Source organism: Rhinoraja longicauda, chromosome 23, assembly GCF_053455715.1.
Source record: "Rhinoraja longicauda isolate Sanriku21f chromosome 23, sRhiLon1.1, whole genome shotgun sequence".
Taxonomy (NCBI): Eukaryota; Metazoa; Chordata; class Chondrichthyes; order Rajiformes; family Arhynchobatidae; genus Rhinoraja; species Rhinoraja longicauda.
Window position 1 is genome coordinate 10,698,302 of NC_135975.1, and position 15,672 is coordinate 10,713,973.

Consider the following 15,672-nt stretch of genomic DNA (forward strand, 5'->3'; position numbering starts at 1 on the left):
GTTAAGTAATTTGGCAAAAAGGTTGGCATGGCATGGTGAGCTTAGGAGTCTGTTTTTGCATTGTGCAACTCTATGACATTGAGATTGACAGGCCAGCTGTCTTTTTTGATATTAATTCAGTGAGAAAAAGAAATGTGAGCCAACACAATGAGCCCAATCTTCGGAATTTTTAACATCCACCTGACCCATCACAGAATCTTCAAACACAGAAACAAGTAATTTGACCAAAGAACTCTACGGTGTTGTTTATCCAGTTCTTTAAACCCATGAGTGTAAACAGATAATTTAACATAGAATGTGTTACAACCATACACTTGACATCTCAGTTGTTGTAATCTTAGAACTACTTGGATGGGAATATGTTCTTAATACTACTTTGGAACAGAATAGAGGTAGCGTTATTCTACATATAATTATGTTGGCACTGTTCCATTCTCTACCAGTGACTTCCTTTTGCATGATGATATTAACTCAATAATACCCGAAGTGTAGCCTCATATAAGGAATAAAACCTGCAAGTGTGGTATCTCAGAATGAGGTGAAAATTTTAAGTTGTGTTATATTGACATATTTTCCTCCAACCCTTTCTCCACATTTTCAATGTTGACTTGCCATTCTTGATTAACCAGTGAGCACTGTAAATGCCAACCCAAATCAGAAAATTAAACCCAAGGTCTTTCTTATTTGTAGGGCTTAGTTAAACAAAAAGCAATCGCTTTCCCCCTACTATTTTTGTAAGGCTTGGAGGGCGTGCAGAAGAGACATGCCAAAAATGATTTTAGGGATGATGGACTTTATGTATATTGGAGAAGTTATGGTTATTGTCCTTGGAAAGTGAAGTTTACAAGGAGAATTGATAGAGGTACTCAAGAGAGAGCTGGATCAGTAGCTAAAAGGAAATTATATTCATGGCTGTGAGGAAGGAGGAAGGGAAGTGGAATTAACATGATCGGATATACGCCTATTGCAGATTCAATGGACCAAATGGTTTCCTTCGGTGTGTAAACAATTTGTGGTACAAATAATTTACAGCACAAAAATTGTGTCTATACACATTCTCCCGTTCTAAATACCTCAAAATATCCATTGTGTAGGAAAATAACTACAGATGCTGGTACAAATCGAAGGTATCACAAAATGCTGGAGTAACTCAGCAGATCAGGCAGCATCTAGGAGAGAGGGAATGGGTGACGTTTCAGGTCGAGACCCTTCTTCAGACTGAAGAAGGGTCTCGACCCAAAACGTCGCCCATTCCCTCTCTCCTAGATGCTGCCTGACCTGCTGAGTTACTCCAGCGTTTTATGATATACTCAAGATATCCATTTATCACTTTATCCACATGGGCTTCCATATTTCCCGTTTAGTGGTTAATGCTATATATATCTCAACTGTTCCTTGTGGCCAATTAGTTCCACTTTCTAATGACTCTGTCATTAGACCTCTAGAAAAGACAAGGTTTGGATTTGCCAGCTAAAGAAAAGAGAACCAGTCTGTTCAGTCTATCCAAAGAATCACCTGTCCATCAGTTGGTTAGACGCTTGCCTAAATCAAATTGCAGGCTAGTTAGCTGAAATTGAAGAATGTCCCTTGGTCGCTTACAGCCTAGTGGTATGAACATTGAATTCTCCAATTTCAGGTAACTAACCTACAAACAACCAACCACTCCTTTTCCCCTCCTCTTTAGTCTGTGCCCCTCCTGAATTTGCACCCGTTTCACCCCTTTCTCTCTCTTCCCCACCACCCCCTGTTCCCTTTCACCAATATTCCTTCCTCTGGCCTTATCTCATTTTTTTTGTTGCTTCATCTTTGGCCAAAGTCCAACCATTTACCTACCACCCCCACCCCCCCCTTCACCTGTATGCAACTATCACTTGTCTGGCTTTCTCCTCCTCCCCCCCCCCCCCCCCCAACCAATCATTCTGATGAAGGGTCTCAAGCTGAAGCGTTATCTATCTGTTTTCCAGAGATGCTGCCTGACCCGCTGAGTTAATCCAGCACTTTGTATCTCTTTTGTAAACCAGCATCTCCAATTTACAGGCATGTGAGTGAGGTCAAAAAGAGGAAAACAGCCGACAATAAACAGCGGGGTAAAAAAATTGGAATATGTTTTATATTTAGCGCCATGTAGATGTCACTAAAAATATTCCCTATGATTATTATACTCTTAAATGATATAACAGGTTGAAGACTTTATTATAATACCCAAGAATTTTCCAAGAATATGCCGTACGTGTATAATAAAATTACGAATATGAAATTAAACACAAATGACTCAAAAATGCATTTACATATGATTAGCAAGGGTGTGCATTTCTGCTCTACCTTGGTTCTAGTCCTGGGGAAAACAAACTCGCATATGACCACTAATTACAGTAATTTAGACTATAATGTCATCTTGCTTATTGAAGTACATATTGAAGTACTTGTTGAAATAAATTCGCACATTAATTGACAATCAGCCCAAAAAGGTGGTAATTGGCTTTTCTGCTGCGTGTTATATTTTAACCCCGTCTTAATCAATTTAGTTATATAATCTTGCACTTAAATTTAATATTTACTCATTACAGTTCCACCACTGATTTTCTGGCACTCTTGGTTCTAGAGCACTGCTGGTTTATCCAGCCAGCCAAGGAAGTCGGCTGCTATGGGGATAGATGTGCTGGCTCCAGGTGGGTTGGAGTTCCAGAGCCCCGACTGCAGGTTGCAAATTCAACCCACCGATCGGTCGCGGAAGTCCCGATGAGCTCGAGATTGGCTGCCTTGCCCAGCCTAGGTGCCACATTTTCGGGGAGACTTCCAGGGTGGGGGGATTTCTCGTGGAACCCCTAGCAACCTCTAGCGGAACCCTAATGTTCATTATAAGTCTATACATCGTTTATTTATTTTTTATTCTTTTTTATTTTCTGATCCGATTTCTCCATTTTGGCAAATGCGATTTTGACAAAGTGAAAAATGCGGAAATCATGCAAAAAGCACGATAATGGATTTAAAAAATGCGGAAATTTGCGGAAAATTCACGACTGAATTTAGTTTTCATTTAGTTTAGAGACCCTTCGGCCCACTGAGTCCACGACAACCAGCGATCCCCGCACACTAACACTATCCTACACACTAGAGACAATTTACAATTTTACCGAAGACAATTAACCTATAAACCAGTATGTCTTTAGAGTGTGGGAGGAAACCGGAGCACCTGGAGAAACCCCACACAGGTCATGCGGAGAACATACAAAGAGCACCCAGTGTCAGGATCGAACTACAAGGCGGCATCTCTACCACTGCACCAACGTGCTGTCCTTGTGCAGTTGATTGTGTCTACAAACTGGTAAAACTGATTGCTCTCTTCTTTTTATTTCTAACTTTATTATTAGTCACTTTTTGCTTTTGTTAACCTTTTGTAACTCAACCAGTAGTGTGCTTGGTATGAAAGTTCTGCTTTTTAGCTCCTTCCTGAGTAAGTTCCCCTTCTTAAATTTGGTTCTTCAATTTTTTTACTGGCTGACTTTCAGCACTCATTTTTTGTTCTTGCTTCTCAACTCAAAGCATACTTTTTATTTCTTCACTTTTTCATCTTTTCTGTTAATTTAATTGGAATTTCCCCTTTGCAGCCAGTGGTGGCGAGGAAGAAAAAGGAATTGACCTGCTTCTGGTTCTTTCCCGAACACTTGAGAATGATTTCAAGAATGAGTTCTACACTGGATCCTGAACATTTGGAAAGCACAAAGCAACAGGAAATGCTCAAAATTAATCATGGCCCAACATCTCCAACTGTATCTTCACCAATTTTTCTCCCCCCGACTTCTTGATTAGCCGAGGCGTAAACCCAGCAATCGCCAAAGGCCCCTTTTAGAGGTCTGATCTCCTGCCATCCTCATCCTTTCATTGACTACTTATCTAATTACTCCCTTGACCACACCCCCCAATCCTACTTGAAACTACCAATGGCTCCGATTCTTCTTGCACAACCTCCTTGAGCACTGTATCATTTGCAGATCCCTCTGCCATCCTCTTCCTTGCTTGCTGATCTAATCTTAAGTTTCTGATCACCTGAACCTTGGACATCACCTTAGCCATGGGCGTCATATTTTGAATTCTGAAAATATTCAACACCCTTTGCGCTATTTCCTACCTTCCCAAAATAGATTGTATGCAATGGCTTCATTTTATGGTCTTTGTAGAAAACTTACCGTACAAATCAAATGTGTCCGTTAAAAGGACAGGCTGCTCACATAAGAAGGGCTGACTGGGTAGCTTCAGAATTCACTGAATCATCTTCTAAAGTTTATAATATGCTTAAACTGGTGAAATCTTATTTTCAGCATTTAATTACTGACATTATTCAATTGATGTCTTAGCAGCAACATAGCTAAAAGCATTCTATTGGTAACCGTTCTGATGCATTGTAGAGTTTGCAGCAACACCGGCAGCTGTCGAACCAACGTCACTGTACAATGAAGGATGAGGATACCTTTCAACTTAAGGATAAGGGGAAGTCTTTTAGGACCGAGATGAGAAAACATTTCTTCACACAGAGAGTGGTGAGTCTGTGGAATTCTCTGCCACAGAAGGTAGTTGAGGCCAGTTAATTGGCTATATTTAAGAGGGAGTTAGATGTGGCCCTTTTTGCTAAAGGGATCAGGGGGTATGGAGAGAAGGCAGGTACAGGCTACTGAGCTGGATGATCAGCCATGATCATATTGAATGGCGGTGCAGGCTCGAAGGGCCGAATGGCCTACTCCTGCACCTATTTTCTATGTTTCTATGTTTCTAACAGCATTAGAGTGTTCAGAATCAGATAGAACCGAAAAAAACGTTGAAAATCATAACATTTCTCAGTAAAATTAGACAAATTATTTTCCTGTTTCATCTTGTGTGTGTTTTGAAGTCTTAACTACTTTGCAGTTCGCAAGGGAGGTTAAGCTTTGTTCTCATAGTAGAGATGGAATTGACTGGGTAAATGTAAAAATTGTCCCTAGTGTGTGTAGGATAGTGTTAATGTGCGGGGATCGCTGGGCGGCGCGGACTTGGTGGGCCGAAAAGGGGTGTTTCCGCGCTGTATCTGAAATATGAAAAAAATAAAATATGAAATATGTTCAAAACCAGAGTTTTAGGATATGAGATACGAGGTATAAAGGGATCTTAAGAAGATGTTTCTCGCCCAGGAGGTTGGAATCTGGAACACTGCCCGAGGTGTGGTGGAGGAAGAGACTGTCAAAAGATTTAGAAATTATCGAAACAAGCACTTGAATTGTCAAGGCATCGTAGACTTCTGGCCTAATAAATCGGATTAGAAAAGATGACTTGTTAGTCAGCATGGCATGAACATGGCAGGCTGAAGGACCTGCTTTTTTTCTGCATTACTCTCTGGCGTTATACTGAGTTTACGTTGTTGACGGTTGTGCAATTGACTAAAAAGCCAACCACCCATAAATGAATACATGTTTTGACATGCACTGCTAAGAATGAATTGACTAGAACTTTTAAAGGTGAAACAACCTTAATGTATGACTGTGAGATAAACTTATTCAGTACAATACAAGCAGATACCATAAAGATCAGGATAAATTAAATTTGTTAACTGGAATTAAATGCAAATGTTTTAAGTGGTGGAATTTGTATCTCAAAATTGAAAGATTGTGGGTATAAATTCAGCGCCATAGTTTTGAATAAAAAGCCCAGGTTGGCACTCCACCGTGCACTGATAGATTACTGCATTATTAGAAATGCTGTCTTTTGGATGAAGTGTTAAAGTTGGATGTAAAAAAAAAATCAATGGTACTATTTAAATGAAGAGCAGAAAGATTCTCAGAATCATCCTGGACCCAATATTTTCACTACAACTCAAACCAAAAAGTCATTTCCTGGCTATTTTATTTCATTTAGGGTACATACTGCACGTTTATTGGCAACTAGGTTTCCTGCATTTGTACAGGAAATATATATTTGAAATAATTAATTGTGAAATGCTTTGAAACATCCGACGGCAGAAAGGTTCTAAATTAAAAATGACATGGATTTATTTATCGAAGGCAAGGTAGTAATCATGACATTGCAATTGGCCTTCAGTAGCCAAGTGGTTTGTTTGCAGGGTACAAACTAAAATCAGTTGGGCCTCTTATCATTGCCCAGTGACTCATCCAGAAATTGTATGCGGAATATATTTTTTTCAATTTTGTGAATTGAGCAATAAAAATAAAAAAACAATAGAACTCGTTAGGAAGTTTCTGTTGTTGGAATGCTTATGGCCATTAAACTCAAAACTCAGATGAAATCTAATAGATTGGCCAAATGCTTGACCATGTACATCATTATATGATTATTTTATTTTTAGAAAAAAATCTTTCCACGGTATCGGTTACAAGATCAAAATCAAGTTCCATCTTGATGATAAACATCTGCACCAGTGTTTGGAGGACATGATAAGATTCCTTGTATTTTTTAAATGCTTTACAAACATAATTGTGGACAAATTCAAAACATCTTTACTTGATAACATATTCATTCACTCAGGGCCCAAGGAGAAATAAATACTTCATATAACTTAAGCCCCAGGAACTAAATGAACACCAATGACCAACAATTGTTTTCTTTAAGAAACAACAGTGAACATTGATAAAAGTAATGGATTTGATTTTATATACAAGGGTTATCACAAATCTTTTGACAAGGTGCTACTGATGCTAGTTAAATATAAATTCATAAAATTTAACTGATAAAGGCCACAAAGATACAAATTTGGCTAAGAAGTAGTTGATATGAATAGGAGAGTTAGTAGATTCATAGAATTGCTCACGCACAGAAGGCTATCAGCCCATCAAGTCTATGCTAGAGAATAATAATAATGTTCTCTAGGAATCGGTATTTAAATCGTTCAATATATTTTAATTGGACAGTACTTTCAAATGCTGACACAGATACTGCAGTCTGAATGGCCTCCTTCTGTACTGTATGATTCAATAATGTAGCTCTAAGGTGGCTCATAAACCACTGCACAATCAAGATAATTAAGAGACCATGGGATAACTGATGAAAAACTGCAGATTCACAGCAAATTCATGATATAAATTGAATTGAATCATGTAATAATGATATCCCCCACCCAATGAACCATAGACATTGAAATGGCATTAATATTAGGAGGGGTATTTTTGGCACCTTTTAGTGCTTCTCAGTTATTTCTTATCACTGATTGAAGCTGGCCTACAGTATATCACTTGAATAGAACTGCCCTACTTGATGTCATGAGATTCCTCTGTCATGATACTATAAGTTGAAAGAGTGGGCAGCGAGCAGCACTTTCTGTTCATGAAATTTGGAAAGTACTGTTAAAAGGAATTTCACGTTACATATCCTCTTCCAGTCTGAGTCTTACTTTCATTGAAAAAATATAGAATAAGAGCAAAAAAAAGCAATTATTAGGTGCTTTATGAAATAATCATTTAGTTTAAATTGGCATATCATTTCAGGAGGGCTGCTGTCTCACAGCGCCAGAGACTTGGGTTTGATCCTGACTACAGGTGTTGTCTGTGCAGTTTGTACGTTCCCTCTGTGACTGTGTAGGTTTTCTCTGGGTTCTCCGGTTTCCTCACACAAGGACATCCAAGTTTGTAGGTAAATTGGGCTTCTGTAAATTGCCTCCAGTGTGTAGGATGCAAAAGTGCGATCACAAAGAACTAATGTGAATGTGCAATCGATGGTCAGCATAGACTCGGCGGGCCGAAGGGCCTGTTTCCATACTGTATCTCTAAACTAAACTAAAGATTCTTGGCCTGGTGATAGCTTTCTTACTGAATTAGAAGGTTCTGGATTCATTCCCTGACAAAATCTTTGCCATTTTAATGCGGCGCTCAGGGTGTGCTGCACTTCGTAGGGAAAGCCTTAGTCAGGTAATCAATGGAAGTTTCGAGATTCACAACTTTCCTGAAGAGATGTTTTTCTAATATAAAGCACAGGAAGTCTGCCTTGTGCAATTTTACAGTTAAGAGATTTAGATTCCCATTAAAGCACTCAAGTTTTGCACAAAACTGCTACTGACACAAGTTATTCTTCACCAGGATTTTACAATTTTAAAGTTGTTTCTATTCTGCATTAATTTACATTTTCTAAACCCAACAAATGCACATAATCTTTTAAAATACCCTCATACATGGAATATTACCAGTGGCTCACACACTAGACTGCATGACTCTAAGCCAGTAAACTGTTCAGGTAGACACAAAATGCTGGAGTAACTCAGCGGGTCTGGCAGCATCTCGCGAGAGAAGGAATGGGTGATGTTTCGGGTCGAGACCCTTCTTCAGACTTGTTCAGGTCCTCGGGAGAAATTAATATTAAAAATTAGGTTGATATTTCTGTTCTCTTTTTAATTAATATGAAACAAGGACCCTCCTGCTCATTTGTGGATTAAAGTATCTTGCATCACGATTGTGGAAAAAAAAGATTTATGCTCGGTATCTTGATCAATATTCATCCCTCAATCCAAAATTATATTCATATTCTTTGTGGGAATCTGCTGTCTGTAAAATTATGATTTTATTTCATTGGCTGCATAGGGCTTTGGCATGTCCTCAAAGATTCTAAATGAAAGAAAAACTTTAATATTTTGCCATAAAAGATTTTCTCACACATAATGATTTTCACAAAACCACTATTCAAATGAGCTAATATCATGTGGCATTTCTTAAGATCCTCCCGTGTCTGGGATCATAAAAGTATAGGCTTCCATAAATTTACTCATCACACACACTCTTTTTAAGGAAGTGATTTTAACTAGTTATCTTAAGAGTAATTAGAGGCTAACGGTGTTGTTTTTCCCCTTTTTTGACAGTTGCTTGGTTTCTATTTTGAAGAGGTGATTTGAAGATTTTAAAAAATATTACCTTTTTTCCCAAATTTGTGAAAAAAATGACACCAAGCCAAATAGGAAGGTATCAGGTGTTTAAAAACGTGGCTACATATATACATATAAGGGTGTTTTTTTGAAAATATAGCTAGAACATGCTTAGTTTAATTGCACACATTCCTGGGAATGCATCAATTAATCTTTTCTTTGCAGGAAATCTCCCACAAAAATACTTCAGAGAAACTTGATTCTGATGGATGTTAATGATTAAAAAAAAGAAAGGTCCTTGGCAATTTTGCAACTAGGATTAGGTCAGGATCAGTCATGATCTTACATTGCCTGTTTGAGGGGGGCATATTTCTTACGGTGTCCTGCTCAACAATAAGCATTCATCTCTGAAAAGTCAATTACTAGTCATTATTAATGATATTCTGCAATATTACTGCACAATAAGAACAAAACATCATGTGAAGATCTTAGATATGATAGAGTGCTGATATTTATCTATGTGGTAGTAAAAATAATCATTGCTGTTGTTCAATAACTAATTGATCTGCAAATCTTGAGGGATAAAAGTATTGAGGATGAAGTGGCACCATGAATCTATCTATTTTTAATCTATTATCACTTTGGAAAAGATCTGTTGACTGAAAGATGCTCCTCGATTAATTTTAATCACCTCTGTATAGTTCCAGAGAGCCATGTTAGAGTACGACAGATGGAAGTCTTTATTCTTATACTTTATGAGGTTGTGAAGAACTCTTCATAAGTATTAATAGACATTCTCCTTCATATTTTTGAGTTTCTGAAATGTAGTTTTGGGTGCATTATCCCAGAGGGAGTCAGATAATCCCAACAGCATTAGAGATTGTATCACAAATAGAAAAAAAACATTTGGCTCAGACAAAGTCCTAGATTAGTTTGATTATCTGAGGGGTCATCGGACAGGAAAAGCACAAGAACAGGCCTTCAGTGCACAATGTCTGTGCCAAACATTAACATTAATATAAACATTAATTAACAACCCTAATGCATATCTCACCATTCCCTGCATATCCATATGCTTATCCAAAACTTTAAATGCCACTAACGTATCTGCTTCAACCACTGTCCCCAGCAGTGTTTTCCAGGTACTCACCCCCCTCTGTGTAAAAATCTTGCCCCGCACAAGATTTTAAACTTTGCCCTCACCTTAAAGCTATGTCCCCTCGGATTTGATTTTTCCATCCTGGGAAAAATATTCTGACTGCCTACCCTATCTATGTCTATCATAATTGTATTAGGTCTCCCGGCAACCTCCAGCATTCGAGAAAACAATCCAATTCTATCCTTGTAGCTAATACCCCCTAATCTAAGGATCGTACCAGTATCGGCTCTGCACCCTTCGAAAGCCTCCACATCCTTTCTGTTATGGGGGTGACCAGAACTGCACACAATATTGCAAATGCAGCCTAACTAAAGTTAATATCAGATGAATTTTCCAAAAAATATTTCTATTTTATTAGGCCTCCGACATTTTGCCAATGAAAAGGGATTAAGAGTTTGTTTGTGACTGTATGAGTTTTTGTAAGTACTGGGTATATTTAATGGACAGCTTTTTCTGTTCATTAACCTTCTCTTGTTACCCACACTAGAGAAAAAGTTGATGTTTTAGATTAATGTAAAAATTTAAGAAAAATGTTACTTGTGAGAGTGGGTTGGCATTTTACCACGTAGATTGTAGATTACTTGGTAGAATGTGTTCATGAATTCCTGGGCTAACACATCTTCCTTTCTCCATTTACTTACCTTTCTTACCTCCTTAAATTTTGTTTTATAATTTTTGCTGTTTTTGAACAATAGCCATTCAATTGTGATGTCTGCTTATTTTCCCTTTAACAGACATTGCTTAACCCATTCACAAGAACAGAAGAAAATAGGAGGCTACCTGGCACATCAAACCTACTCTGCCATTTAATATTATCAAGAGCTGTCTGCCCCTAGCCTCATTTCCACTGTTGTGCCTGTTCTGCAGAACCTTAATTTCCCTAATCTTTCAAAACATGTTTTGTTTTTTATTCCAACTTTCTGGATTCCAACTCATTTTGCTTTTGTATTATGCCGATAAACTCTGCACTTGCTAGCTGAAAAGCTTTCTTTTAGTAAAGTAATAATATAGCAACATTAGCAGTTTTTTACCTGTCAGAAAGGGGCAGCCTGAAAGAAGTTTGAGACACAAGAGACTGCAGATGTTGGAATCTTGAGCAAAACACAAAGTCAGGAAACATCTGGGGAGGTAATGGACAGGCCACTTTTCAGGTTAGAACTCTTGTTCAGTTTGCTCTGAACCTGTCAATTCCTTCCCCAGAAGCTGCTTGGCCAGCTGAGTTCTTCCAGCAGTGTTTTGCTGAAGGAAGTTGGAATAGATTGGAAAATAGCAAGTTGGACAGAAAGAAAATGTGCAAGAAAAAGTCAATTTAAAATAAACTGTTCCACTTGCATTGTTAATAGTGCCTGTGAGAAACTTAATCCAAAATTTATGTACCTTTGTCTCTCATTTAGTATACAATTTTCTTGGATAATACAGCAAAAGATGTAAAAGATACACAACTTTGGTAGTCAAAGGGTTCCATTGGGAATGCAATTCATGATTGCATCCACAATGTTGAAATCAAAGTTGATTGTCTTCTTGGCATGGAATGAATTGTGCAGCACAACTTACACCTAATTGTAATTGTTATTGAACAAAAATATCATAGCTTTTGCCAGAAATCAAACAGAATTTTTATAGAATTCTTAAATTAAAGGGGTTGGACATGTTAGAGGCAGGAAACATGTTCCCAATGTTGGGGGAGTCCAGAACCAGGGGCCACAGTTTAAGAATAAGGGGTAGGGGCAATTTAGAACAGAGATGAGGAAAAACTTTTTCACTCAGAGTTGTAAATCTGTGGAATTCTCTGCCTCAAAAGGTAGCGGAGGCCAATTCTCTGAATGTATTCAAGAGAGAGCTAGATAGAGCTCTTAAGGATAGTAGAGTCATGGGGTATGGGGAGAAGGCAGGAACGGGGTACTGATTGAGAATGATCAGCCATGATCACATTGAATGGTGGTGCTGGTTCAAAGGGCCAAATGGCCTACTCCTGCACCTATTGTCTATAAAGATCAGAATGGAGGGGAGCATTTTCTCCTCTTGATATACCACAGTATAATTATGCATTTTGCAGTAAACTTTGTTATCGCCCGGATTTTTATTTTTCAACAGTCTCGTGGCCAGTCTCATCTTCAACCAACTATAAACTTGAACTCATCCAAAACTCCATTATTGTCCTAACTCACACCACATCCCGTTCCACTCAACCCCCCTGCGTTTAGCAATAATTCTTAAGTAACACGTTACATTTTTATCGTTTTTTTAAAAATTCCTTGTTTCTTCGTCACTCTATAAGTTTCCCCAACTCCATAATCTACCCAGTTCTTATTTCTTTCCCGATGCTGGACTTTGTGCGCTTAGTTTTAATCACTGCATTTTTATTCCATTATTCGTCGACGTACCCCGAGTTGTCTCAGCAATAAAATCTGGAATACCCTAGAGAACCTCAAAACCCCATTATTTCAATTTAAAAACACTACTTGAGAGGTCGACCATGAGACCAAGATTAAGTTAAATCTCCTCTTGACTTACAAATGCTATCCAAATGGAGATATGTTACATGACAAGGCAGGGGTAATTTTGAAAACATAATATCGTTATTTACGACAGTGCGTGGCAAACCATGATTAAAGTGCCCCCCCAGAGGGATCCCACCTGAATGATATTTATACTGACTCACTGGGCATGTTGCTGCTAGGCTTGGGGCGGCCTGGCAGCTTCAAGACATCCAACACCTCAATGGCGTCGTAGCCCCGGCGGCGGCGGCCCATGGTTGCGGCCCATCAGCTCAAGAGGATGGAGGCGATTGGTTGCACCGAACATGACGGCGCTCGGATGCCCGCGCGCGGTTTCCAGAGTAACGGGCGAAAGGCGGCGGCGGCGCAAAAGAAGTACTTCGCGAAGCAAATTTACGTAAAGTTGTAATAACGTTTTTATATTTTTATATAGCTGTTAGTGATTTATGACAGAAAGACGTCGCGTTTCAACGTTTACTATCTCTCATCCACGACCAACGTTTCTCGATTGGGGAATAAACCAGGTACAACATGGAAAGATCAAGGTGGAGGTTCCACAGTAGATGCTGCCCGACTGCCTGTGTTTTCAACATTTACTGTTGTTTCAGGTTTGCAGAATCTACGGGCTTTGATTTGATTTTCAAATGTATCAATATCTGGTGAATTTCATCCATGAACCTATAAATGTTGGCTCTTAAGTCCCTGACTGGAAACAAACCTAAGGCCTAATTTGCTTTTGCTGTCCATTTTAAACCCGGTGTCTTTGACTCCTTGGGAGACCTTCAGTATAGCTAAATGAATGTTCTACAAATTATAGTAGCTCCCAGGGATCCACTGATATTTCTTGCATGGTTTAAAAATATAACTTTAAACTTGTGGAAAGATTTTTGCATCAAGAGTGGGGATATGTTTAGACCGATTGCCAAATCTTTTTGAAGAATGCAGTGACATTTTATTATGTATAATATGTATTATTATGTATATATTATTTCATTAATAAGATTCAAAATAACTATGTTGTGAATTTATACACTTTAAAACATATCAAAGTAATAATTTAATTAAATACGTGGACCAATCATTTGTTACTGAAGCAAATAGGCAATGCAATAGAAAATAGAGCATGAATGACTTTTTTGGTGATATGTGTTGGGCAAGAGCTTTGTGTTTCATATTTATTTTCCTCCACATGACCACTTCAATTTTATATCCAATTCAACATTGATGTGTACTAAATTCTCACTGGACTTGAGAAGGTAGATGTGGTGGTGAAGTTACCCCTGGCTGAGGTGTCTGGAACAATGAATTCCAGAATCTCAGAATAAGTGGTCAACCACCAATGAGAGAAATGATAAATAGTTTCTTCACCCAGCTAGCAATTAATATTTGTAAAAAAAACTGAAGAGGACAGTGGATGCTTAATTACTCAGTATTTTCAAGACAGGTCAATAGACAATATGTGTAGGAAGGAACTGCAGATGTTGGTTTAAACCGAAGGTAGCCACAAAATGCTGGAATAACTTCTCTGGAGAGAAGGTATTTTACAGATTAATACAATAGGTATTTTACAGATTAAAGGAATCAAGAATTGTGAAGGTTAATGGAGCAAAGTGATGTTGAGGTAAAACAAAGATGAACCACCATTTTATTGAATGGGAGAGCAGACACAAGAGGCTGAACAGCCTACTACTTTTTGTTTTTTTAATGTAAAGTAACCAGATCCTTCTTCTCAAGTCCCAAGGGAAGCATGGACTACCAAGGGGGCTGAGGATTTTTTTTTTCACATAGTAGGTGATGGGTATTACAGTATGGAAAAAGCTGCTTGATGAAATAGTTGAGCCAGGTACAATAACAACATTTAAAAGACATTTGGGTAGGTACATGGATAGGAAAGGTTTAGAGGGATGTGGGCCATACATGGACAGGATTAGATGCGATATCTTGTTCGGCATGGATGATTAAGGCAGAGGGACCTGTTTCCGTGCTGTTTGATCAAGTATCAAGAAGCTCTGATCAATCTTCTGACTCTAAGATATTAGTGCTGTCAATTGAACTAAGTTGATGAGACATACCAGAAACATGAGCAAATTTGTCTGGGATAGAGGAGACCTCTTTAGAACTTGAGAGACTTTGGTTGTTGCAAACTCTTAACTTCTATATTTGGATATTTCCTTTGACATGGAAAAAGGCCATTTCATGATTGAGTCTCACAGTCCAATCCCATTCTCCCACTAGTTTTCCCAATAACCTATTCTCTCTACATTCTGTTCACACCACTCTTCTCCAGATTCTCGCATTCACTAATATTGTTTGGTAGAATTTCAGATACAGTTTGAGGGTGAACTTCCCACGTCAAAAACCAATGTCTTCATCTTAAATGAGGGTGGACTGGATAAATAAGTGAAGAAATGGATCAGTAAATGAGCATTGACCGCTAATTCATAACAGTCAGCAGAAATTTAACCCAATGAGAAAGGATTTTCATGAGAAAAATAAACCATCTATGGTTGATAAAGGAGGTCAAGAGTAATATTAAATTGTAAAGTTGGGCAACATTAAATTGTAGCAAGGGCTAGTTGAAGACTGATGGATTGAGGAATGGTCTGAAACCAGGAACACAACATGATACCAGTGGATTGGAAATCAGCAAATCTAACTTTGTTCAAGAAGAAGGAAGACAAAAGGCAGTAAATGATAGGGCAATTTATTTAACATCTATTGCTGGCAAGATGCTTGAATCAATAATCAAAGAAAAAAAAAAGTTATCAAACCAAATTAATATGCGGCGGCATAGTGGTGCAGGTGGTAGAGTTGTTGCTTCACATCACGGGTGACCCGGGTTCTATCCTGACCATGAGTGCTGTCTATGTAGAGTTTGCACGCTCGCCCTGTGACTGTGTGGTTTCTTCCAGGTGCTCTGGTTTCCTCCCACATCCCAAAGAGGTGTGAGTTTGCAGATTAATTGGCCTCTCTAAATTGCCCCTTGTGTGTAGGGAGTGGATGCATATGTGGGATAATATCAAACTAGCGTGAATGGCTGATAGATTGTCAGCATGGACTTGGTGGGCCGAAGGGACTGTTTCCATGCTGTACCTCTAAACTAATTTAATGAAAGGCAAACCATATTCGACAAATGTGCTTGAGGTTTTTGCGGATGAAACAGGTAGATAGAGTGGAACCTATAA

At 38.5% G+C, this 15,672-nt stretch overlaps 1 protein-coding gene across 2 annotated transcripts in view; it reads right to left on the reverse strand.

The window, feature by feature from the left end:
* LOC144605081 (interferon regulatory factor 6-like) overlaps window positions 1-12,754 on the reverse strand; it is a 57,707-nt gene extending 44,953 nt beyond the window's left edge. For both annotated transcript variants that reach the window (XM_078420130.1, XM_078420126.1), the window contains exon 1: window positions 12,652-12,754. The gene's annotated coding sequence lies outside the window, so the exon portion shown is untranslated. The remainder of the gene's footprint in view (window positions 1-12,651) is intronic.
* Between the last annotated feature and the right edge of the window lie 2,918 nt (window positions 12,755-15,672).